We start from the raw sequence: 26550 nt of genomic DNA on the forward strand, positions 1-26550 counted from the left end.
ACTCAACCACTGAGCCACCCAGGTGTCCCTCTTCACCTTATTTTTAAGTGGTTCAGAACAAAAAATAACGTGTGGTATGCATTTGTGGAAGGTGACTAATATAATGCTACAGGCTTTTGAACAATTTTGTGTACTGCTTTTGTAGAATGCAATCATGGAATTCTTGCAACTGTCTCCTTGAGCACATGCACAAAAGTATATCTTAATATATACCTAAGAATGAAATAGTTAGATATAGAGTACACACATATTAGATGTTATCAATTTGCTTTCCAAAACAAAGTACTGACTTACACTCTCAGCAGGATATGAGGATTCTGTTGCTTCACATCCATGCCAACAGTTGGTATTTTTTTAAAGATTTTATTTATTTATTTATTTATTTATTTATTTATTTATTTATTTGAGAGAGAGAGTAGGAGAGGAAGAAGCAGACCTCCCGATAAGGGCAGTGCCCAATGCAGGGCTCCACCACTCTAGGCGGGACATGATCCCAGGACCCTGAGATCATGACCTGAGCCGAAGTCAGATGCTCAGTCGACTCAACCATCCAGGTGCCTGGCCTACAGTTGGTATTGTCAAGCTCCTAATTTTTGTCCCTCGAATGGGTGCGCAATGGTAGGTGTCTGAGTACTTATTGAGCACCTACTATATGCTAGGCTCTAGGAATAAAATACTGGGGATATTGAAATATACAAACCAAGGCTGCTGACCACATTAAAATTTACATTCTAATACAGTAGAAAATAAATTTTTAAAAAAGATTTTATTTACTTATTCATGAGAGATAGAGAGAGGCAGGGAGAGAAGCAGGCTCCATGCAGGGAGCCTGATGTGGGACTCGATCTGAGGACTCCAGGATCATGCCCTGGGTGAAAGGCAGGTGCTAAACCATTGAGCCACACAGGAATCCCTGAAAATCAATTTTAAAATAATCTTATAGATATGCACAAGTTTACAAAAACATTTATGCTACAATGCTTATTTCAATATTACTTGTAATAAACTAGAAATGACTAAAATATCCTTCATCAGAGGACGCTTTTTTAAAAAAGACTTTATTTATTCATTCATGAGAGATACAGAGAGAGAGGCAGAGAGAGAAGCAGGCTCCCTAAAGGGAGCCTGATGCGGGACTCAATCCTAGGACCCCAGGATCACGACCTGAGCCAACGGCAGACACTCAACCACTGAGCCACCGAGGTGCCAGAAGAATTTTTTGCAAAGATTTTATTTACTTCAGAAAGAGAGCAAGCATGAGCAGGGGGGAGGGACAAAGGGAGAGGGAGAAGCAGATACCCCATTGACCAGGGAGCCCAATACAGGGGCTCTATCCCAGGACTCTGGGATCACAATCCAAGCTGAATATAGAAGCTTAACCTACTGAGCCAACCAGGTGCCCCCAGAGGACTTGTTTAATAAAGTATGGTCCAAATCCATTCAATACCAACTATGCAAGTGAAGAAGAATGAGGAAGACATATGTGTTGTGATCCAGAAATTGTCCAAGATACTTTGTAAGTGAAAAGAACAAGTTTACTAATAATATGAGAGCATAAATCCTTTACTTAATATGAAAAGGATATGCGTATATCCATATAAAACAATGGGAAGAATACATGACAAATCTTCATAAAGCAATCGCGGTAAAATGCTTGGGAACATGCCTTACATATAGTAACTGTTCAGTAAATGTAAGCTATTATTAGCAGTGCTGGTTATTATTACTGGGAAGTGGATTTGTATGAATTATGCGAGCAGAAAGGGACTTTTACTTTAAAATGTTTACCTTTCTATATTGTTAAAACTTGTGGTCTTTTAAAACAAGTATATGTTCCTTTTAGCATCAAAATTTTGTTTTAAAGATTTTAATTATTCATGACAGAGAGAGAGAGGCTGATACATAGGCAGAGGGAGAAGCAGGCTCCCCGAGGGGAGCCCAATGTGGGACTCAATCCTAGGACCCCAGGACCACGCCCTGAGCCAAAGGCAGATACTGAACCACTGAGCCACTGAGGCATCCTAGTGTCATAATTTTTAAAAAGGAGCAGAGGCTGGCTTTGCAGGAGGGGTAGAGGGGCAGTTGTGGGAATCATGCCTCACCACCTGTAGTCCTGCCCCCAAGACCAGGTTCCTGTTGCCCCCATGGCATGTTTTTTGATCCATTAACACACAACAATATGTATAAATCTCACAAACTCTAATGTGAGCAGAGAAAATCTTGAAAGAAAGAGTAAATCTGTATGTGTCCATTTATTTCAAGCCCAAAAGCAGGCCGGATCTATGGTGACGGGCGTCATGGAAAAATTTGCTTTTGCATTGAGCAGCCCCAGAAGGTCAGGCTTTTCCTGAAGTAATCCTCCACCTGAAGGATTGACAAGGGATTCCTTCTTCCCCAGGGACCAACACAGAGGATCATTTGGTTTCTCAGGGTAGCACCAAGGAGAAGGAAAGCCCCCTGGTCCAACCAGAAAAGACAAGGTTGGCTTGCAGATGAGGCTGCTGGCCACCATCTTCATGAAGTCGGAGCCTCAGCCCTCTGTGCTTTGGGACCTGAAAAGAGAAGAGAATGCCCAGAATCTCAGCTCAAATGTTTTGCTGGGTGACACAGCTTGTCTCTGTGGGCCAACTGTAGCCAGGCCCCTCTGAGTCCTCTTCTCAACTAGGCCTCAACCTTGGCCTATAAAGACTCGAACAAACACTGATAACACAGCTCAAGGCCGCCTTCCTAGGATGAGACTGGACTCCTTGGAGTGCTTGCCTGAGAAAACTCAAGACTGCCAAAAGAACGTACCGTTTGTTCTTCAACTCTGAAGAGAGGATCCCAGCTCCCCAGCCTCTGCAGGAGGGTAGTAAGCTCTAATTAGCAAGCCCTGATGACTTTCACACAGACCAACCCTTCTTCTCCACTCTTGTTCATTCTTTACTTCCTGGATACCCCCTCCCTCTTCTTTTCCAGATCACATCTTTTGGGTTCAGTTCACACTGGACTCTTTCTCTAATGCAATAATGTATTACTAATTAAAACCTGTTCTTACCACTTCATCTACTGTGTGGCTTTCTCCTTTTTTAAAAAGTAAGCTCTATGCCCAACATGGGGCTTGAACTCAAGACCCTGGGATCTTGAGTTCTAGCAACGGAGACAGCCAGGAACCCCTTGGCTTTGTTTATCTTTGCATAGAGAATCAGAAAGAAGAGAGAAATAAAGGAACACAGAGGTAGTTCTAAGGCTCTTCCAGAAGAGAACTATGCTTGCAAGGTGGGGGCTGTAGGAATCAGGGGGCTCTGGAGGCAGAAAGCAGATGTAGGTATGACCCACACTCAAGAACCAGTTTGACAGTTATGGCCAAATGTGAAGGGAAGAAGTAATGGGGAGTCACCTATACGTTGTTGTAATGGCCAGAATTACTGGTTAATCCCTAGTGGATAATGCCATGCTTCCAAATGTAAACAGAAGGCAGGCAAAGTAGCCAATACACTCAGAAAATCCTTCATAAGCTACCACATTTTAGAACACATTATGATCTTAGCACATAAGGGATTGCTAAACAGTACAACACAGGCCCATCCGATAATATCCATTGTTTCTACCAGTCTCGCCCATCATGCTAATAATAATGACTCTGTGAAAAGAAATTCATCTGAGTTGATCTTTTAGGAAAGTAACAGAAACTAAGTTCTTTTATTTTTAACCAATTAGATGCTATCTCTTTTTCCTTCCCTTTTACATATCACTTTCTCTTTTTCCCTAACTAAAAATTTGTTCATTAAAAGGTCTCTGTACAAATCCTCAGACATTTATACTTTATTATTTTTAATTTTTTTAAAGATTGTAGTTATTTATTTGAGAGAGAGACAGAGTGAGCATAAGGAGGGGGCTGGGCAGAGGGAGAGGGTCAAGCAGACTCCCTGCCAAGCAGTGAGCCTGACATGGGGCTTGATCCCAGGACCCTGAGATTATGACCTGAGCCAAAGGCAGACATCTAACTGGACTGAGCCACCCCGGCGCCCCTGTTTTTAATGATTTTAGTTTTAATAAACTCTATATCCACTGGTGCAATGAGGCCATTCATACTGGCTCAAGAGAGTCAACTGTTAGATTTTCAGGAATTTTACGAGACAGGTGAAGTCACATTGGTAACTTGAAATCCCCGTGGTGGGAGTATTTAGTGGGGCAGACCCTACAGGTGAAGGGATCAGCCCATGAGATGGCACCCCACTCCAGATGCCAGTCGTAAGCCTTGGGCCATCCATACTTTTGGCTATAAGCCACCTTCTCAGGTTTGATAATTTGCTATAAAGGCTCACAGAATATCAGAGAAGCACTTAAAAAGCACTTAACATCCTATTGCAGGTTTATTATCAAGGATATTATAAAGGTGGGGACGTCTAGGTGGCTCAGCGGTTGACCGGTTGACCGTCTGCCTTCGGCTTGGGGAGTGATCCCATAGTTCGGGGATCGAGTCCCACATCAGGCTCCCTGTGGGGAGCCTGCTTCTCCCTGTGCCTGTGTCTCTGCCTCTCTCTGTGTGTCTCTCATGAATAAATAAATAAAATATTTTTTAAAAAAGGATATTATAAAGGATACAAATGAACATCCAGATGACGAGGTACATGGAAGGAAGTCCCCAAGGGTCCCAAGCACAGGAGCTTCTATTCCTGTGGAGCTTGGGTGTCTCACACTCCCAACATGTGGATACATTCACCAACCAACCTGGAAGCATGATGGATAAAATCATTTGCCATTGGTGGTAGAACTAAAAATTTCAGCTCTCTGGTGACAGGGTTGTTTCCTGGGGCGGAGAGAGGCAGGGACAAGATCCCACCCAGCATCTCTCTAAGGACCTTCCAGGATTTGGCTTATTAGCATAAACTCAGGTACCCTTGAAAGGTGCTTATTATGAATAACAAAAGCTGCTCCTCTCATTTCTTTCACTCAGAAAATTATAAGACTTTTAGCATTTCTGTGCCAGGAACCAGGGATGAAGACCAACTATTATTTCTCATTATATCAAAAGATCACATGTCACAGGTACTCTTTGAAGTGCCAAGGCCAGGACTAGGGGGCATCTCCGGGCCTTAAGTGCAAAATTTAAGGAGCCATCAAAAAACTCCTCAATAATCCTGATAAATAATATTTTTTAAAAAATCAACACAGGAGTGCCTGGCTGGCTCAGTCAGTAGAACATGGGACTCCTGATCTTGGGTTGTGAGTTCAAGGCCATGTTGAGCATAGAGCTTACTTAAAAATAAATTAATTAATTAAAAATAATTTTAAAAAATAATGCAAGATATCCATAATGAGCAAAATATGAAAATTTCAAATAAAGATAGGACCAGGGCACCTAGTGGCTCAGTGGTTGAACGTCTGGGATTGAGCCCAGGGTCCTGGGATTGAGCCCTGCATTGGGCTTCCTACTCAGTAAGGAGTCTGCTTCTCCTTCTCTCTCTGCCCTTCCCCCCACTCATACTCTCTCTCTCTCTCTCTCAAGTAAATTTTAAAAAATCATTAAAATATCTACTCTTTCAATTGTTGCATGCTAGGGATGCCTGGGTGGCTCAGTGGTTGAGCCTCTGCCTTTGGCTCAGGTCTTGATCTCAGGGGCCTGGGCTAGAGTCCTGTATTAGGGTCCCTGCAGGGAGTCTGCTTCTCTATCTGCCTGTGTCTCTGCCTTTCTCTCTGGGTCTCCATGAATAAATAAATTTGTTAAATCTTAAAAAAAAAAAAAAAAAGAAGAAGAACATACAGAATGTTAGGTAAGTAGTGGAGGAAGAAAAGGTAGGAAGAGAGATGTAAATAGTCAGGGTGGTGCTGTGTGTGAGATTTTGGATGAAATGTCAGGGAAGACCTGACTCAGAAGGTGGCTTTGAGAGAAGCCCTGAAGGAGGCTGTGCAGATATCTGAGAGAACATTCCAGACCAAATAATGCAACAAGGGCCCTAAGGTGGGAACACCCTGGGTACATCTGAGCACCTTTGAGAAAACTAGTTTAAGTGGATGGATGAGGAGACAGTGGGAGGACACAAGGCCCCGTAGAAGGCAGGAGGGCATAGTATGCAGGAGCTTTAGGTCACAGTCAGGACCCCGACTGTCCTCTGAGTGAGACCGGGGTCTCTTTGGGGAGAAAAGTCACCCTACTTCTTTTTTTCCCCAAGACCTATTTTTAAACCCCCATGCTGACTACTTTGTGGGGAATAGATTACAGAGGGACCAAGTTCAGACTTAGGTACATATTAGGAGATTTCGCAATGATCTAGGTGAGGGGTGATGGTTTGTGTCAGGATGTGGACAGTGAAAGCGCTGGGAAGTGGTCAGCATTCAGATATCTTTGCAGGTGGAGTGAAGGGGATTTTCTGGTGGATTGGGTGGAGAAGGGAACATAAAGAGAAAGAGGGATCTAAGATGACTCTAAGACATTTGGCCTGAGCAGCTGCAAGTTTGAGTGGTTATTAACTAATGCTTGAAAAGACCACGGAGGACTCCAGGGTTTTGCTGGCTTGGGGTGGACACTGGGGGCACCATTCTGGACCCAATAAGTTTGGGATGTCCAAGACATCCAAGTAGGAAATGTCAAGTAGACAATTTGATCTTCTCTCTTGGAGCTCAGAGGTAGGATCTGGCTGCAGCTAAACCTTTGGGGCTCTTGGTATACAGGTAGTAATCACAGCCATGTGGTTGAGTAACACTACCAGGAGCATGGGTGTAGGCAGAGAAAAGAGAAGATCCAAATGTAACAGCACTCCAGCCAGTGTCAAAGGTTAGCATGCTTCAGGATAACACACCCCCTGCTTGCTGATGCAAGGCCCTTAATCCATAACAGAACTAATCCCCTTTCTTTGAGATTGGCAGATCCCTGGCCTTGGGAAATGAGGGACCAGAATGTTCACATTCTGAGGCCAGAGCCTGTTTGAAGCCACCTTAGCTTTCGGATGACCCCAGCCATCTTTTAGCAAAATGTTTTTCTCTTTTAAGGCCACACAAAGGACTTTATTTGTTGTGCTCAAGATTGCGAATCCGAGAAAACCACCAAGGAGCCGACACGGTTGCAAGTACATGAGGGTTTATTAGCAAGCTCGAGCTTGGGTTCAAGTATACCCGACACAGCAGAGCAGGGACTTGGACCCTGAGGGGGGTTTTTATGGGCTAGTCTAGGGGATTTTCAGAAGGGGTGGAGGAATTTCTTAAGCTCTGTTTTCATTCCAATACGGGACTTTCTGTCTCTGTCAAGGGCGTTCTGAGCTCTGTTTTCATTCTGATATGTGACTTTCTGTCAAGGGCATTAAGCTCTGTTCTCATTCTGATATGGGACTCTCTGTCAAGGGCATTCTGCGTTTTTTCCTGTAAAGTTCAGCTCTTATTCACAGGGGCCTAAGGTGGCTGTACTTGTGCTAACGCTAAACTTGAGGTGGAATGGCCTTAATTTTCTCGGCCTCCGCAATTAACCAACCTTTGCACACCTGTAGACCTTTTCCTCCTTTACAGAAAGAACAGAATACTCTTATACCACCCCCAGGTGCCAAGGAAGCAGATCTTCTCAGACAAACCCTCTCTGAGCATTAAGAAATAAGAATTTCTTGCACAACTTCCAAGCACCAAGCTTACTCTGTAGCTGGCATCACTGAGTCTGCATGTAATCAAGAAATGACACAGACCACAACACTCCGTTAGTTGATCAATGCCCTTTAAGGGTGCCTAGGTTGTGCAGTCGGTTAAGCATCCAATTCTTGGTTTCAACTCAGATTGTGACCTCAGGGTCATGAGATCGACCCCCAGGTGGGGCTCCACACTCAGCACGAAGTCTGCTAGAGATTCTCTCCCTGCTGTCTGCTCCTCCCCTGCTCCTGCTCTCTCTCTCTCTCAAATCAATAAATATTTTTTTTAAAAAATAAAGCCCTTTACAAATGTCTGGGCCAGGCACAAACGTCAGAGTTGGGTTTGGACAAGGGTCCGCCTTCTCCCCAGGTGGCTGACCTCCTTAATAAAGTTCATATTGCTTTCCAATCAAAATTCTCTTGAGCATTGACCTTTGGAGAGCTATGGGCGCCTGAACTTGGATTTAATTAGCATAAGAACTGAGCCCAGGGACACTCCCATATCTAGAGCTGCACTGTTCAATACAATAGTCTTTGCTCACATGTGGTTATTAAAATTAAATTTTAAACTAAAGTTAAAATTCAGTTCTTCAAGTATGCTAGCCTCATTTTAAGAGGGTAACAGCGCACAGGCCGACTGATGTAGTTTTGGAATGTAGGTGAGGTTTGGTGGGGTAAGGTCCGGAGCCCACGGCCGAGATAGAATTCTTAAGACATTTATGGTACAAAAAGGTGATTTCATTAAAGCACCAGAACAGGACCTGTGGGCAGAAAGAGCTGCTGCCCGGGGTTGTAAGGGGTGTCTGATTTATATACTTGGGAGTTGGGGGTGGTAGGAAAAGAGAGGTTTTCAAGAGAACTTTCATAGGCAAAAGAGGACCTACAAGATGCTGGAGGCCTTGCCATTGTCAAATTAAGGTTGTTGCCCCGTCCCCACCCCCCACCCCCCACTCCCCAGGAAAGTATTAACATTCAGACAGTTGGGAGCTTCCTGGAGGAACATTACACTCTGTACCTACCTGTCAATGGGCTGCAGGTTATAAGGACATTTAATTGAATCTACAGTTCCCTCTGGAAGTTAGATTATTGATAAGCAATCACTAAGACATTTGTGAACTGAGAGAGACTGGTGTCTGGCAGGACTGTGATCCCTGAAAGTTAACCATTTGTTTTTCTTTTCCCTTAGCTTTAGGGCAGCCAGGGCTACCTGAGGAAGGTCACCCATGTCCCACCTGTGTGTGGGCAGGGGAGGGCTGGTGTTTCAGCTCCTGCTTTGTCCTCAGCTGCCTCCTGCTCCCTCGTCCCTACCATACTGGAGAGTGCAGACACAGAACGTCTGGATCAGTGCAGAAAGTTCTGGACCGCACTGATTTAGAGGGGAAGAAGGGGAGAGGAATCAGCAAAGGTACAGAGGAAACCAGGGGAGTGTGGTATCTTGGCAGCCAATGGAGGAAAAATATTTCTAGAAGACACTTCACAGCGCCCAATGCTGCTGGGACTGAAAATGAGCACTGGCTCCACAGTGCGGAACAGCAGGAGCAGAAATCTCACGGTGAAATCAAGCAGTTTTATTGTCCAGAGGAAAATAGGACAAGGGCAAGATCTGTGCTAGGAGTCAGTGGGACAGTTAGGGAGTCAGGGCAGGGTCTCCAACACAGAAATATGGAGTCAAGGCAGCTAAAATCAAACAGCACCGGCATCCCATTGTGCAGCTGAGACAGAACCCCATTGACATTCTGCTTTGCAGCCTTTGCAGAAATGATATCTGCAGAATGTCCTAAAATAAGACAATGAACCATGAAAGCATTTGTCAGTATCACGGGCAAGGGATAGGTAAGACCCAAGTCGCTGGATGTCATCAAAAAAAGAACCATAAGCACGTGGACATTCACCTAAGAGGTAGACAGGTACATGACCAAAGCCCCGATTGGCATGACTCAGCATACCCTGATTGCATAAGAAAGTTCCACAAAAGACCCCATAAAAACTTAGGAACTAAACTTAGGAACTCTGAGGGCAACCCACTCAGGCCCCCCTCCTTCTCTGGGAGCTTTATACTCTTGCTCAATAAACTTTGCCTTGCTGCCCTCATCATTCTTCAAAGTGGCATGACCAAGAACCATGGGCACTAAGGGGACACCAAATCCTGTAACAGCAAGGAGAAAGGAGATCCAGAGGGATATTTTTGGTTTGTTTCTTGGTTGGTTGGTTGGTTGGTTGGTTGGTTGGTTGATTGGTTTGTAGGACAATCCAGCAAAAAGAAACTGATGATGTGGGAGAGAAAGGGGAAGTGCCCGGGAATGACCTTGAATCAAAGATAGGATAGAGGCTAGTATGCCCCCGGTACTCCTGATGGCATGTCAGAGACAGCACTGGGGCATGGACGCAGGAGATGGATTGGTGTAACGAGCCTGTGAAAATCCCCATCTGATTAGGTGATTTTTATTTTTTTATTTTTTTATTTTTTTTATTTTTTTGCAGTGATGTCTGAAGCCAAGTCTCCAGCTGGGAGAGAAGCTGGAGGAAATAGAAGCAGGAACAAAGGAGGGAGGGGGTGCTCATAACCATCTGGGGTAAGACAGTGCAACCAGCCTGCGGAAGTGAATGCTCACACATTTACAACAAGCCTCATCCGGAGGCTGCCTTCGTTTCCCTCAGCCAAGTTCAGCTGCACAGGTGTGGTGTTGAGTGAGAGGAGCGCTGGATCTTGCCAGGATTATGGTTCCAGCCCAGGGATGTGACCAAGCAACAGGAGATATCTCAGGCTTCTGAGCACAAGCACGTGCTTGTCTTCTGCTTCACAAAGGGGAGGGGATGGGATGGGGTGGCTTCCCTGTGGAGAGGGCTCCTCAGAACAACACTCCTGGCCTCCTTTCCCACCTCTTTCCCAGTAGAGGAGAATGCTTATCTGATTGGTGAGTCAGGAGAAGGAAAAGGTGTTCCCTCTATCTTTTCAGACGTCTGTGTGCAGAGCTGATTCTGCTTTGCTCTCCACCATGTCTAACTGTGTCAGTGCCCAGATGACAACATCTGTCTAACTCAGGGGTGAAGGATTAGGGAGCCCACTGTGGCCACACACCCAGCACTCTTTAGAAAGCTGATATAAACTAATCCACGCCCGATTCCTCAATTAGATCCCAATTTGGGCTGAGAAGAGAAAGTTATTTATCAGGTTTCTCCATCACTAACATAAATTATCAGCCCATTACACATTCATCCAGCTGACTAAGACCAATATTACTCAATGCAATCCCTATCAAAATACAACAGCATTTTTCATGAAACTAGAACAAATAATACGAAAATTTGTATGGAACCACAAAAGACCCCAATGGGGAAGGCAATCTTGAGAAAGAAGAACAAAGCTGGAGGTATCATAATTCCAGATTTCAAGCTATACTACAAAGCTGTACTAACCAAAACAGTATGGTGCTGGCACAAAAATAGACACATAGATCAATGGCACAGAATAGAGGGCGTAGAAACAAACCCACAATGATATCATCAACCTGTGACAAAGGAGGCAAGAATATACAATGAGGAAAAAACCGTCTCTTCAGTAAATGGTGTTGGGGAAACGACAGCCACATGCAAAAGAGTGAATCTGGATCACTTTCTTACACCATACACAAAATTAAACTAAAAATGGATTAAAAACCTAAATGTGAGATCCAATAAGAAGTTACTATCCAAAATATATAAAGAAGTTAAATAACTCAAGATATATATATATATGTAATCCACATAATACTGATAGACATAGAGTTTTTTTGTTTGTTTGTTTTTTGTTTCTAAAGATTGTATTTATTCACTCATGAGAGACACACAGAGAGAGAGGCAGAGACATAGGCAGAGGGAGAAGCAGGACTCAGTCCCAGGACCCCAGATCATGACCTGAGCTGAAGGCAGATGCTCAAAGACTGAGCTGCCCAGGTGCCCCCTGATAGACACGGTTTAAGTACAGAAGCCCTTTGTAGATGTGCACGGAGAGAATTTTCATCTGTCAATTTACTATTGTAAATTATCCTGCTGTATGCATTTACATAGATAAAACTTTTCACTCTTTTGCATAATTTTGTTACAATAAATTTCCAAACCAAAGATTATGGAGTCGAAGCTCTTGATATATATTTTCTAACTGCTGTGTTTATCAAGGGTTCCTAACTGGGTGTGGTTTGAACTTGTTTACACCTGTCAGTATATAAACCTGAACTGCTTTTTATAGCCATTGCCAAGATACCTGCCCCAAAACAAAATCTTGTTAAAAAGATTCTGACTGGGATGCCTGGGTGGCTCAGCAGTTGAGCTTCTGCCTTTGGCTCAGGGCGTGATCCCGAGGTCCTGGGATCAAGTCCCACATCGGGCTCCCTGCAGGGAGCCTGCTTCTCCCTCTGCCTATGTCTCTGCTTCTCTCTCTCTCTCATGAATAAATAAATAAAATCTTAAATAAAAGAAAAAAGATTCTGACTCCCATTTTATGTGGCAGAGAAGGATTCCCACAGATATTTAGGCACTGTTTGAAAGTGCCTGCTCATGTGCCGTTCTTTCAATACTGTCTCACTAGTGAAAGAGCTATTTTATTTTATTTTTATTTTTTAAAGACTTAATTTATTTATTTGACAGAGAGAGAGCACAAGCAGGGAGAGCTCCAGGAAGAGGGAGCTAAAAGCAGACTCCCCACTGAGCAGGGAGCCCGAGGTGGGACTTGATCCCAGGACTCTGGGATCATGACCTAAGCTGAAGGCAGACGCTTAATCAACTGAGACACTCAGGCACCCCGAAAAAGCTATTTTGTTTTATTTAATTTTTAAGAACTATTTTAAATAATATTTTGGCAAGACTATAAAAAAACATATCATTAAGATTTTTTTTTTAATTTTTTTTTTAATTTATTTATGATAGTCATACAGAGAGAGAGAGAGAGAGGCAGAGACATAGGCAGAGGGAGAAGCAGGCTCCATGCACCGGGAGCCTGACGTGGGATTCGATCCCAGGTCTCCAGGATCGCACCGTGGGCCAAAGGCAAGCGCCAAACTGCTGCGCCACCCAGGGATCCCTCATTAAGATTTTTTTAAATGAGAAATTAATCCTGCTTGTTCTTCCCATGTCGTTTTAATGTGTCTCCATGTTTCTGGGCACATGGATATTTCACTTGGTTAAGCATCTGTCTTCAGTTCAGGTCATGATCTCAGGGTCCTGGGATCAAGCCCCAAGTGTGTAGGGCTCCTCACTCAGTGGGGAGCCTTCTTCTCCCTCTGTCTCTGCCCCTTCTGCACTCGTGCTCTCTCTCTCTCTCTCAAATAAATAAAATCTTTTAAAAATATTTTTATATTAAGTTCTTCTCCCCTCAACATTTATTTTTGAAATTGCTCAAACCTACCAAAAAATAATACAATGAACACCCATATATCTTCTTCATAAATTGTTAATACTCTGCCACTTTTTCTGTCTATCCTCATATATATGTGTGTGTGTGTGTGTGTGTGTATTTTTGCTGAATCATTTCAAAGCAAGTTGCAGACATAATAAATTTTGCCCTTAAATTTTCCAGCATTTATTTCCAGAGAACAAAGACATTCTTCAACAGGACCATACACTGTTATCACACCTAAGACATCTTATACTGTTATGGTTATGCTAGCTAATATTTGGGACATATTTAAATTTCAAATTGTTCCCAAAATGTCTCACAGGATTTTTTAAACATCGGGACCCAGCTGATAATCATGCATTGCATTTGGCTGTTGTATACTTCTTTGCTGCTACTGCAGCACCCCCAAAGGAACACAATGTCAGCTTGTCTCATTGCTGGTGATGCTGAGTTACGACTCTGTTAAGGAAATTTTTCCTTCTGGAATGAAGAGATAATCTTTCATGTAAAACTTGGAGACTGTGCCCCCAATGACTTTCTTCCTTTCACTCAACAGTGTGGTGATTCTGGCTTGGATCAATTATTACATGGATTTTTGCAAAAATAATTATTTTTTAAGATTTTTTTTTACTCTATCATTCCTTTTACATTGATTAGTTGGAATTGTCTCATAAAGAAGAGCCATGCAGGGGCACCCAGGTAGTGTAGTCAATTAAGCATTGGACTCGATTTTGGCTCAGGTTGTGATCTCAGGGTCGTGAGATCAAGCCCTGCATTGGACTCCACGCTTAGTGGAGTCTGCTTCTGTCCTCTCTTTGTCCCTCCCTTCACACACACACACACACACACACACACACACACACTCTCTCTCTCTCTCTCTCAAATAGAGAAATAAATAAATAAATAAATAAATAAATAAATAAATAAAAGAAGAGCCATACATTCCCTCATTTAACTTTGTTTTAGTATTACTAAAAATTTGTGGATTGCGTTTTCACTGAAAATGTAGAATCCATTAACATCTTGTTTTTAACACAAAATTGCCCCAAATAGGGTAGCTCGGGTGGCTCAGGGGTTTAGCGTCGCCTTCAGCCCAGGGCACGATCCTGGGGTCTCGGAATCGAGTCCCACGTTGGGCTCCCTGCATGGAGCCTACTTCTCCCTCTGCCTCTCTCTCCCTCTCTCTGTTTCTGCCCCTGTCTCCCCCTGTCTCTCTCTCTGTCTCTCATAAATAAATAAATAAATAAATAAATAAATAAATAAATAAATAAAATCTTTTTTAAAAATTGCCCCAAATATGACCAGTGCAAGCCTCTTGAAACTACTTCTATGCCTTCTTATTTTAATGAGGCAAATCTTATAGACAGGGAAAGGTATAAATCTTAAGTGTACAATTTGAAATCTTATTTTTTATTTTTTTATTTTTTTAAAGATTTTATTTATTTATTCATAGAGACACACACACAAAGGCAGAGACACAGACAGAAGGAGAAGCAGGCTCCACGCAGGGAGTCCGACGTGGGACTCGATCCAGGGTCTCCAGGACCACACTCTGGGCGGAAGGTGGCGCTAAACCGCTGAGCCACCCAGGCTGCCCCACAATTTGAAATATTAAAAATAAAAAAGACTTATTTAACCAGCACCTACATAAGATACAGAACATTTTTACCATCCCAGAATCATTCCTATTACCCTTTGTCAATCAATCCTTTCGTCAATAGGCGTCAATCCCCTATTCTGATTCCTACACAGAGATTAATCCTGCTTGTTCTTCCCATGTTGTTTTAATGTGTCTCCATGTTTCTGGGCATTTCCTTCCTTGCACAAGAAAAGGTTTCCGGCTCACATTATCTCTACACTAGCTCTGGAATCAGCCATTTCTCCAAGGACCCCTATTCTTTTAATGAGAAGTCGTATTTAGACTTTAGGATCTGAATGTTATCATTGTTATTGGGATATCATTGTTTCTAAGCCTTTTCCTTTTTTAAAGATTTTATTTACTTATTCATGAGAGTCACAGAGAGAGAGAGAGAGAGAGAGAGAGAGAGAGAGAGGCAGAGACACAGGCAGAGGAAGAAGCAGGCTCCCTGCAGGGAGCCTGAGGTGGGATTCGATTCCAGGTCTCCAGGATCAGGCCCTGGACTGAAAGTGGTGCTAAACCTCTGGGCCACCAGGGCTGCCCTTCAATGGACAGAATCAGGAAACCACACACTTAGAGAAAAGCTAGAAGAACATGACAAAACCAATCAAAAATAAGTAGCCGACCTGATACTGCGTTGCCCTGAATACACATGTATGTATATTGTATACATTATCGGTATCAGCCTGGACTTGTGCAACTTTTTTAAGATTTTATTTATTTGTTCATGAGAGACACACAGAGAGAGGCAGAGACATAGGCAGAGGGAGAACCATGATGAGGCGCTCGATCCCAGGACCTGGGGATCACAACCTGAGCAAAGGCATATGCTCAACCACTGAGCCACGCAGGTGCCCTGCATTTTTATTTTATTCAATGGCTTATAAGCTTTTACTATTATTATTTATGCTAATATTTAAATTGTTCCATATTTAGAGGTTTTCACACTGGCTCCTATATCAATAAGGAATTTTAAAAAATTTTTTTAAGATTTATTTATTTGTTTGAGAGAGAGAGAGCAGAGGGAGGGGCAGAGGGAGAGGGAAAGAACCTCAAGCGGACTCCATGCCCAGCACAGAGCCAGACAAGGGGCTCAATCCCACGACACTGAGGTCATGATCTGGCAACCCCTTTTTAAAAAAATCTTATGCCTCAGGGCACCTGGGTGGTTCAGTCAGTTAAGTGTCAGACTCTTGACCTCAGCTCAGATCTTGATCTCAGGGTCATGAGTTCAAGCCCTGAGATGGGTGGGCACGGGGCCTACTTTAAAAAAAAGTCTTAAGCCCCAAAGTCTCACCACAATTGATATTAACAATAATTCCTTAATATAATGTCATATTCAGTTCACGGTCAAGTTTCAGGATTACCTCACACTGTAAGTTCAGTTTAAATCGGCTTCCAAACAATACACATTGTTTGTTTATAAACTTTGTAAGTCTCTTAATCTATAACGATGCCTTCTACCCTCATGTATTTTCATGCTATTTATTTGTTGCTGAAATCACATCTCTTGTCCTATAGAATCACCCACATTCCGGATTTGGTTGATTGCACTTCAATATGTTATTTAACATTTTCCTTTATTCCCCCAATTTCCTGTACATGAATAGGTAGACCAAGACGCTTGATTACATTCAGGGCTATTCTTTGGAAGAGAATGCTTTGTGGTTGGCACTGTGTGCTCCATATTATATCATATCATGAGGCACAGAGCATTAGACTCTCCCACTTGTAGTGATCAGTTCAGTCTTTGGGTTGAGGTGGGGTCAACTTGATTCCTCCACTACAAAACGCCACATCCACCATTTACCTGATTGGCAGGCATTGATAATTCTTATTTCACTAGTGTTTTAAAGCCATAAAGTTCGAATTCTGTTGTTCCTTCTGCAATATTATGCTGTAATTGATATATAGAGAAAAAAAAATGCCTTATCAACTATGATTACCCTGGAATATTGTTGGAAAAAAAAAGAAAGAAGAAAGAAAGAAAGAAAGAAAGAAAGAAAGAAAGAAAGAAAGAAAGAAAGGAAGGAAGGAAGGAAGGAAGGAAGGAAGGAAGGGAGAAAGAAAGAAAGAAAGAAAGAAAGAAAGAAAGAAAGAAAGAAAGAAAGAAGAAAGAAAGAAAGAAAGAAAGAAAGAAAGAAAGAAAGAAAGAAAGAAAGAAAGAAAGAAAGAAAGGAAGGAAGAAAGGCACCTGGGTGGCTCAGTCAGTTATGTGTCTAACTCTTGGTTTTAGCTCAGGTCCTTATATAAGGGCCCTGGGATTGAGCCCCATATTGGGATCTGCTTGTCCCTCTCCTCTCTCTCTCTCTCTCATAAATAAATAAAATCTTTTTTTAAAAATGAAAGAAATGCTTGATTCCTTCCCTTCATTAATTTTTCCGAATAGAGGCAGCTGGGTGGCTCAATGGCTGAGCATCTGCCTTCAGCTCAGGGCATGATCCCAGGGTCCTGGGATCGAGTCCCACATTGGGCTCCCTGCATGGAGCCTGCTTTTCCCTCCACCTGTGTCTCTGTCACTCTCTGTGTGTCTCTCATGAATAAATAAATAAAATCTTTAAATTTTTTTTTTCAGAATAATAACAGTGACCAACGAACATTTTTAGAATTCCTATAAATTCATGGATTTTTATTTAATATGCTTCAACACATCACAGTCAAAATTGTTTTTATGTTCAAACTGTCCCATTTTTTGAACAGTAGGATTCCCTTTGAGTTAGCTTATGCATGCTTTTTCTTCTCTATTGAGGTATAAAATAAACATAGTAAAGTCAACTTCCACTAACCTTAAATATACAGATGTTGAACTTTAACACATATATGCATCCAGTAACTACCACTCAGATCACTCAGATCAAGCTCTTGGATGTTTCCAGCACCCCAGAGGGTTCCCTGAGATCCTTTTCATTCAGTACAACCCTTTCCAGGGGGACCGTCTCTTCTGACTTCTCAAACTTCATATAAGTGAAGCCATTCAGTATATACTCTTCTGTACCTGGTTTCTTTCACAGAATATCTGTAAGACTCTTCCATGCTGCTGCATGTACCAGGAATGTATTATTTCTTATTTTTATTGCTGTGTAATAGTATATTGCATACATCAACCCAAATCTTAGTTTTTATTCTTCTGCTGATAGACCTTTAGGTCATTTCTAGTTTTACTATTAGGAATAAAGCTGCTTTAAAAAAAAAAAAAAGGAATAAAGCTGCTCTGACCTTTCTGGTACATATTTTTTACTGCTCATGTAGACTCATGTCTTGAGATATGTATCTATCAATGAAATTGCTGTATTGAAAGATTGGACTCAGGACACCTGGGTGGCTCAGTGGTTGAGTGTCTGCCTTCAGCTTGGGGCGTGATCCTGGGGTCCTGGGATAGAGTCCCACATTGGGCTCTCCACAGGGAGCCTGCTTCTCCTCTGCCTATGTCTTTGCCTCTCTCTCTGTGTCTCTCATGAATAAATAAATAAAATCTTAAAAAAAAAAGACTGGACTCTGGCCATTGTGGATATTGCTAAGCAGTTTTCAACAGTGGCTGTTTTAGCTACACTATAGACAGTGGCTTCAGAGAGAGCTCTAGTTGAATCCTCACCAACACTTGGTATTGTCAGTCTTTTTTATGTTTAAGCCATTGCTGTTGGTATGTAGTGGTACCTCATCCTGTTTTTAATTTAATTTGTATTTACTTGTAATTAATGATACAGATTGGCTTTTCACATATTTATTGATCATTTACATGTCCTCTTTTATAAGATACCTATTAAGAATTCCCTGTCCTCCCATGGTTGTTTCTTCTTGGTGATGTTAAATTTGATCACTTGATTAAGGTGGAACCTGACATACTTCCCACACATTAAAGGCTCCTTTCCCCTTTGTCCCAGTTAAGTGACCTGTGGAGAGAGACTGGGAGACCACATGAGTGTCTGGCTCGCTGACTTCACATCCACTGATGACTTTTGCTGGATAAGCAACAACAGTGGTTGTATGGTGGGCATCAGTACAGTCTCGATAGGAGTCTCTCCTGGTCTGTGCCTTGCATTTTCACTGTTCCAATAGTATCTTTTATGGAACAGAATGGCTTCATTCTAATGAAGCTCAATTTGTCACTTTTCTTCTTTTAAGGCTAGTGCCTTTTGTTTTCTGTTTAAGAAATCTTCGCATCCTGGGGGCGCCTGGGTGGCTCAGTTAGTTATGTGTCCAACTCGATTTCAGCTCACGTCATGATCTCAGAGTCGTGGGATTGAGCCCTATATTGGGCTCTGCTCTGGGTCTGGAGCCTGCTTGGGATTCTCTCTCCCTCTCCTTCTGCCCCTCCACCCCATTCTCCCTCTCTAAAAAATAAATAAATAAAAGAAGAGAGAAAGAAATCTTTATGAACTCTAAATCTGTACATTATTCTAAAACGTTATTGTTTTACCTGACACATTTTCATCCATGATCCATCTTAACATTTTATTAGGGTGCCAAGATTCACTTTTTTTCCCATGCACATATCCAGTGATCCTATCAGCATTTGTTGAAATAAATAGGTATATTTTAAAATTCGTAGGGGCAAAAAATAAAAAATATTCGTAGGGGCATTTGGCTAGTTCAGTCTGTGGAGTGTGGGACTCCTGATCTCAGAGTCATGGGTAGGAGTCCCACATTGGACATAGAGCCCACTTGAAAAAGTAAAATAAAATAAAAATTGTGACAAATGTGACATTTGAACTAGTTGATGAGCTGAGTGGGGGAAATTTGAACGCTGAATATTTGATGATATTAAAGTGTTAATGTTATTTTTCTTTTTTTAAGATGCAAACATTGTTTTCCTTTTTTAAAAAATTTTTAAAGATTTATTTACTTACTTATGATAGACAGAGAGAGAGAGAGAGAGAGAGGCAGAGACACAGGCAGAGGGAGAAGCAGGCTCCATGCCGGGAGCCTGTCGCGGGATTCAATCCCGGGACTCCAGGATTGCGCCCTGGGCCAAAGGCAGGCGCCAAACCGCTGAGCCACCCAGGGATCCCCCTAATGTTATTTTTCTTAAACGTAATCATGGTATTATTGCTAGTTTTTTAAAATTCTTATCTTTTAGAGATATATAGATATATGTATATCTTATCTTTTTTATATATAGTGAATTTTTTACAGAAAAAATGATACGATCCCTGGGATGGCTTCAAAAGAATCTGGGATACATATCAACATAAAGAGTTAAAACATCTTTGTATTTCAACTATAATGGTTATTTCTTCTAATCTAGATAAATATGTCATAAAAATTAAAATATCCTCAAGATGAGGAAGGAAGGTTAACGTGTTACATTGAATAACATATGCTCACTTAGCTGTGCATTGACTCCAGCTAATTGCACACCCACATGTAGCTGTCGGACTCGCTCTTTTTGGTGCTGCCATCTGCTGCCCATACATGAAGGAGACACCTCCAAACATTTGACGCAGAGTCATGGGGGGGGGGGGGGCTGTGTCTGGTGGCTTGATGATGTTTCTCATCTCTGCTTTCTTTTTATTTTTTAAGATTAAAAAAAATTTTTTTAAGGATTTTATTTATTTGAGAGAGACAGCACAAGCATGAGAGAGAGCTCACATAAGTGAGGGGAGCAGCAGAGGGAGAGGGAGAAGCAGACCCCCGGCTGAGCAGGGAGCCTAACACGGGGTGGGGGTGGGGGGGGCTCAATCCCAGGACCCTGAGATAATGACCTAAGCCAAATGTAGATGCTTCACCCACCGAATCCCCCAGGCGCCCTCATCTCTGCTTTCCAGGAATGTCAGCAGACATATGAGGATCCAGGTTTGGTCTCATCCAGACCCAGGCCTGCCTTTGTTCCATGAACATACATGTAGACTGTCTAACAGTTGTGAACATTCCAGGAGATGGTGGGTTTTGCTGATTTTTAGGTCTTGCTTTGTATTATTCCTTGTATCTTTGGGCTCTCCCCCTCCTCCACTGGCATTCAAACACACACACAGGCATAAACTTCCCTTCCAGCATAGTTCTTATTAATTTTGTCTACATTTTACATTTTCTCTGAACTCGATGATGTTGTTTTGTATAAGATTTTCCCTAAATTCTGGGAAGAAAAAGCCCCCATACAATTATTGCAAACTGGAATATTTCAATTAATAAGTGTTCTGTAATCAGAAAGATGCTATAACATCAAACCAAGTGATACTTTGGCACTCTGTGTTTTCTTTTCAAGGCATTTCTTTCTCACCTTCTGTGAGAAGAGGGATCGAGATCAAGATCCCTTGCCCTAGACTTTGACCAGGCACAGGATGTGCAGGGGCCACCAGGTGCGCCCCTGTGCTCTTCTCACCCAGAGGCCGCTTGTTTTGATTGGCTTTTGTGCTCCCCTAAAAACTTCCCTGGGCATTCTCAGAGTAACCCTTTCCACCCTTTTAGCTATAAATAGCAGCTCTTGCACCCCAGTGCCCTTAGCCGAAGCCATGTTTTAATCTTCTGGGAGTCACTTGGGAGACAATCCCAATCTGTGTTTCACTCTCTTTCTGAGACCATCCTTGTACACATAAAAATGAACATTTTTAGGCTGGCAGAGATACTTACCAAATGTGAGTCTCATTAGTCTTTGTCATGTTTTAAAGCCTGCTGCCACGGAAGGAACCCTGATGACGGAATGGAGGAACACACTACAAGCATTGCTCTTATACCTGTTAATGTCATTTCATGCACATGTGGCAGGAGGGGCACAGGTGACCTGCCTTGGCCTCACTCTAGTGGGGTGGGTCTCCTGGCATCGGCACACATCATCAAAACACTTACCAATATCTAACAATAAACATTAATATGAAGGAGGTTTGTCGTCTTGGTGCTCATCTCTGAAGTATCATGGCTGGGGGCAAGTAGGGAGGTATTCTCCAGAATGGCTGGAATGAAGGAGGCCATGGGAAGTGAGGCAGGATGGGGAGAGGGAGCAGAAGAGGAGGCAGGTGCTTCAGGTGGTCTGAGCACCTGGAGAGTGGAAGGTCACCTAAGAAGAAGAGTAGAGAAGTATTTGCACCATCATCCAGCCCTTGAGTGTGTCTTTGGTCACCAGTGGGTAGGAATGAGTTCTGAGCACCTTGCCAGGAGTAGAGGAACAGTAATAGTGGGGCATGACTACCATTTTCCTTGGCTGACACAATTCTACAGACCCATTTCATTCAAATTCTTTCTCTCTCCAGCCACACTCCTCAGAACCAAGGCAGAGAAACTGATGTTAGTGGCAAGACCTAGGCAAGCCAGCATCAAAACACACCTGCTAGCTATCTTGAGACCCAAATTGTCCAAATTAGATTGTCTATATGAATTAAGTAAGAATAAAAGTAAATGAGGAAGAAGGTTAGCATCAAGATGGAGACATAGGTTGTTCATGACCTTAGTCTCCCTCACAAGAAAACCAACTAGCAACTAAACATGGACAAGACATTATCACTAAAAATCCCAGAACACGGGGTGGGAGGGTGGGTAGGGGAGGCTGAAACAGCCCCTGGAACACAGTGAAGAAGCCCCACTTGTCAGAGTGAGCACAGTCTGAGACCTCACCCAATCATGTTGGAAGCCCAATAGGAATGGTTCCATTTTGATCACATCCTTCCTTCCCCTGGCCAACACAGCAGAGCTCCAAGGGGGCACCCTGGGCCCACCATTTTCCCAGTGGGTAAAAGAGAACCAAGAGCGGACATCCAGCTCTCCAATGTTCTGGGATGCTTCTGGGGAAGCCCACTGGGTATGGCCTCATGGAGATCACCAGGGGAACCCATGGGGCTGCACCAGTGGGGATCAGAGAGAGATGGACAAGGAGGCAGGGGTTACAGCAACCAGTGCTTAGATTTTGGAGGACCACATACCTGCTGGCACCAGTATCCCGACCAGATACCAGGCAGCAGCTCTGCCCATCTGCAGAGCTAAGCTGGTGGCCCCTTCTGGCCAGGGACCCTGACTGACTTGGAGTTCTGTCTGATTTTGATCCCCACTCAACTGGGCTGAACCCGATGTGGAGCACATCCTACATCCTGCCTGGGCAGGAAAGCAAATTCACCAACACACCCAACTGCTCGGCATAGCCTCCAGTCTTGCCCCTCTGGAAAACATGGCCACAGTTGCCTGGCAGCCTTGAAAGACATTCTATGGCCCTTATCTCTCAAAAGCATGCCCTTCCTCTCAAATAAATAAAATCTTAAAGAAAAAAAAGAAGAAATGGAGATCTATGAACTGTCTGACAAATAATGAAGAATAATTCTCTTACAGAAGGTCAGCCGGCAGACTGCAAGAACATGCAGACACCCAAGCAAACTTAGGAAAACAATGCATGCACAAAACGAGAAACTCAGCAAAGAACTAGAAACCATTAAAAAGACACACACAAGCAGCGATCCTAGAATTGAAGAACGCAGTGACCGCAATGAAGAATTTAATAGAGAGGCTGAGCTGGAGGCTGGTTAGAAAGGGTCACCTCTGTGCTCCTCAGGGTTCTTGGCAAGAGGCGTGGTGTTTGCTTGGCCAGGTCCTCACCTGCGATTCCAGGGCCACGCTCTGCGGCCGAGCCTTCCCAGCTCCCACCCTGGGCCTGCTGCCTCCTCTCTCATTCCTGAAGTCAGTGGGGGAGGGGAGCGCGCAGGTGCTCGAGGAGCGCGCCTTCGCTGCAGATGCGCTGGGATCCACCTTTACTCATCGTGGGTGACAGCCGTCAGGGTTTGGTTCAGCCTCACACCATCAGCTCAGAAGATGAGTCCAGAGCAGGTCATCTGTTTCTCGAATAAATTCTTGGTCCGTGGATGCCATTTGGATTTTCCACAGGATTCTTCTCTGCATTCCGAGTGGGCGCAGGAAAATCCTTTCTGTTCACTCCTCAGCCTTATCTTCCTCCTGGGAGGCTGGGCACCTGCATAAAGAAGATGGCGAAAACCGACGAGGCGCTGGGACCCCAGCAGAGGTTTGCAAAACAGCGGGCCCTGCTCGCTGGGCGGGGCCCGACCGCGCCTCCTCCCTCCGCGGTGGCTCCCGCAGCTGCAGTTCCTCTTGCAGCCCAGCAGGTGGCGCGCCGAGCACCAACGCCGGAGCCCAGGCCCCCCCCACCTCTTGAAAGCACCCCGCCCAGCCCCACTGGCTAGAGTTTTGATTGATTTTTCCATCTCTTGGAGCACTGACTGTTTACACACACTTTCCTTCTTTCTTTCTTTTTAAGATTTTATTTATTTATTCATGAAAGACACAGAGGCAGAGGGAGAAGCAGGCTCCACGCAGGGAGCCCGATGCGGGGCTCGATCTCACAACCCCGGAATCAAGACCTGAACTGAGATCGAGTGGGATGCCCAATGCGCCCCCAGGGATGAGTAAGCTTTTTTTTTTTTTTTTTTTGTATGAGAGAGAGAGAGAGAGAGAGAGAGAGAGGCAGGCAGAGATACAGGCAGAGGGAGAAGCAGGCTCCATGCAGGGAACCTGCCATGGGACTCGATCCCGGGACTCCAGGATCACACCCTGGGCCAAAGGCAGGCGCTAAACCGCTGAGCCACCCAGGGATCCCCGATGAGTAGGTTTTATGAGCACTGGGAGTAGAGGGTGCTTGTGGGCTTCTCCAAGGCATAGGGTGCAATTGAAGCGAGGACAGTGGCCTGGAATGAGCTGCCCTGGGCCTCAGTGTCAAATCCTCAGGAGGCCCAGTCGGCGCCCCACCGCACTGAGTGAAGGCAGCAGCAACCAGAGCCTTGGGAGGCGTTGCTCACTGTGCCCTTCTCTGTGCCCTTCTCTGGCATCACTGGAAGTGCTGGACAGGCTGTCAGGTGTGAAGGGAGCACCTGGGACCAGGCACCCAGACCCACAGTCAAATCCCAGCTCAGCCAACTACTTATTTAATTATTTAATTTATTTATTCATGATATATATATAGAGAGAGGCAGAGACACAGGCAGAGGGAGAAGCAGGCTCCATGCAGGGAGCCCGATGTGGGACTCGATCCCGGGTCGCCAAGACCACACCCTGGTCTGCAGGCGGTGCCAAACTGCTGAGCCACCTGGGCTTCCCTAAGGTGATGCTTTTAATCCAGGGCCTAGGGCAGGCTGGGTGCTCACAGAGCTGCACTTCTGCCAGAAAGACAGTTTAGCCATATATTGCTCACAGATGTTATGTTTGCTGGCCTTGTCTCCACAACAAAATTTTGAGCTTCATAAGGTCATGGAGCAGGTTGCCTAGCACCGGGCACACAGTAAGCAAAGAATAAACAGATCTCTGTGCCAAGTGCCAATGCCAGGATACTCAGATGTTGGCCCTTCCAACATCAGTCAATGTTCCAGAAGCCAGTATATTCAGGCTTATAAATTCTGGAACTTTTCCTTTTAAGGACTTAAACTTTATCTATGATGATGTCACATGAGATGCTCCCAGGATCACAGAGAAATTCTACTACTACTCCTACTACTAACTAACCTTTATTGAATGTCTACTGAGTACCGGACAGTATGCTTTGTATGCATCAGCTTATATGATTAATATTAATATTATCAATAATTGATAAGTATACTATTATAATATTATATTACTATTATATTATTAATAACAACCTTATGGGGTGATTTATCATTATTCCCACTTACAGATAAGAGACCGGTGGCAGAGGACGGGTAAGGAATGAATGAGGCCTATGCACTAGCTAGGGTGTAAGTCCAGGTCTTTTTTATGATGGAGCTCTTGCCCATGGCTACCCCTGCCATCCAGCCTTCCAGCCTGTGAGCACCTCACACAGCATCCAGCACAAGTAAAAGGTGGCTCTCTTCCCTCCATCGAGGTGTATCTATCAAATTTAGGTTGAAACCATTCCAGCAGTGAATAGGCTGGGTATAAACCTGTCTCTCGGCCCTCAGGTGATCCAATCCCAGTCACAAGCTGTAATGTGCTGCAGAGAAGTACAGATACTTGGAGCTCTTCCAGCTGAGGATGGAAGGGGGACAAGATGTGAGAATCCAAGCACTTGGTGCCTCATGCAATGACATCATCAGCAGGTACAACCATCCCGGGAGGTTGGCCTCCCAGGGGAGCACTGGGAAGACAAACAGAAGGTAGGAGGGCCCCATGAGGATCGGAGAGCTGAGCTGGATGTTCCTGAGAGATAGAAGCTCTGTGTCCTCTGTCCCAACCCTGAGACCAACAGCCTCTGACCCAGATGCTGGCCATTGGAATCTCTTCTTTGGGAAAAAAAATAAGGTGAGCTTGCCACGGAGCTTATTTACTACACAGATGCACGGAGCTAATTTGAGCAACTGTACCCAAGAATCCTTCTAGTGCAACTTATGTAACTGAAACTAGGTCACAGAGTAATCTCGCCAGAGTCGGAGGATGTGCATCTGGAAGGAGAACACAACCCCAGGATGGTGAGAGGAGTCCTCTTGTTAACCCATTCACATTCCTGGACAAAACTGAAGACGTAAGACAGATGGGAATAAAGGGGACTGAACGTTTTCTGGTAAAATTGGTGATAATCTGGGATGCCTGGGTGGCTCAGTGGTTGAGTGTCTGCCTTTGGCTCAGGTCGTGATCCTGGGGTTGGGCCTGCTTCTCCCTCTGCCTGTGTCTCTGCCTCTCTCTGTGTCTCGCATGAGTAAATAAATAAAATCTTAAAAAATAATAAAATTGGTGATGATCTGACCACAAAATAAAGGTAAAAGCACCAAGCCCTCTGGGTTTTGTTTTGGTATTATCATAGCTGCCAAGGGTTGTCATGGAAACCAGCAAGGGTGTCAAATCCTAGCACTCATGGCTTTGTGAAGAGGATTTGAAGATACTCTGATGGGAGCTTTTAAAAAATAGAAAATGTCTTGAACCCGGATGAGCTGACCTCCAAGTTTTCTCTCTGCCTAGCCTGAAATGTTGTTTATCTTTTCTGGTTACACAGACTCTAATAATGCAGCAGGAACTGGTTCCGGGGAAGTCTATAAAATGTTCCATGAAGGTTT

General features: G+C 43.9%; 2 long non-coding RNA genes across 3 annotated transcripts; one reads left to right on the plus strand and one right to left on the minus strand.

Annotated features, from left to right (window-relative positions):
* Positions 1–1215: 1215 nt before the first annotated feature.
* LOC144315987 (uncharacterized) lies at positions 1216–23602 on the minus strand. Of its 2 annotated transcripts, XR_013381732.1 has the most exons (5): positions 23117–23602; positions 21386–21593; positions 4588–4713; positions 2794–3640; positions 1216–2552 (listed from the first exon to the last, which is right to left on the minus strand). It is a non-coding gene; the product is annotated as an uncharacterized LOC144315987 (long non-coding RNA). The 2 variants fall into 2 exon arrangements; XR_013381731.1 differs by lacking the exon at positions 1216–2552 and having other exon boundaries at positions 2560–3640.
* Positions 22655–26248, plus strand: LOC144315990 (uncharacterized). The gene is made up of 3 exons (XR_013381734.1): positions 22655–23937; positions 25462–25801; positions 25904–26248. It is a non-coding gene; the product is annotated as an uncharacterized LOC144315990 (long non-coding RNA).
* Positions 26249–26550: the final 302 nt, after the last annotated feature.

The sequence above is a fragment of the Canis aureus genome, chromosome 6, assembly GCF_053574225.1.
Source record: "Canis aureus isolate CA01 chromosome 6, VMU_Caureus_v.1.0, whole genome shotgun sequence".
NCBI lineage: Eukaryota > Metazoa > Chordata > Mammalia > Carnivora > Canidae > Canis > Canis aureus.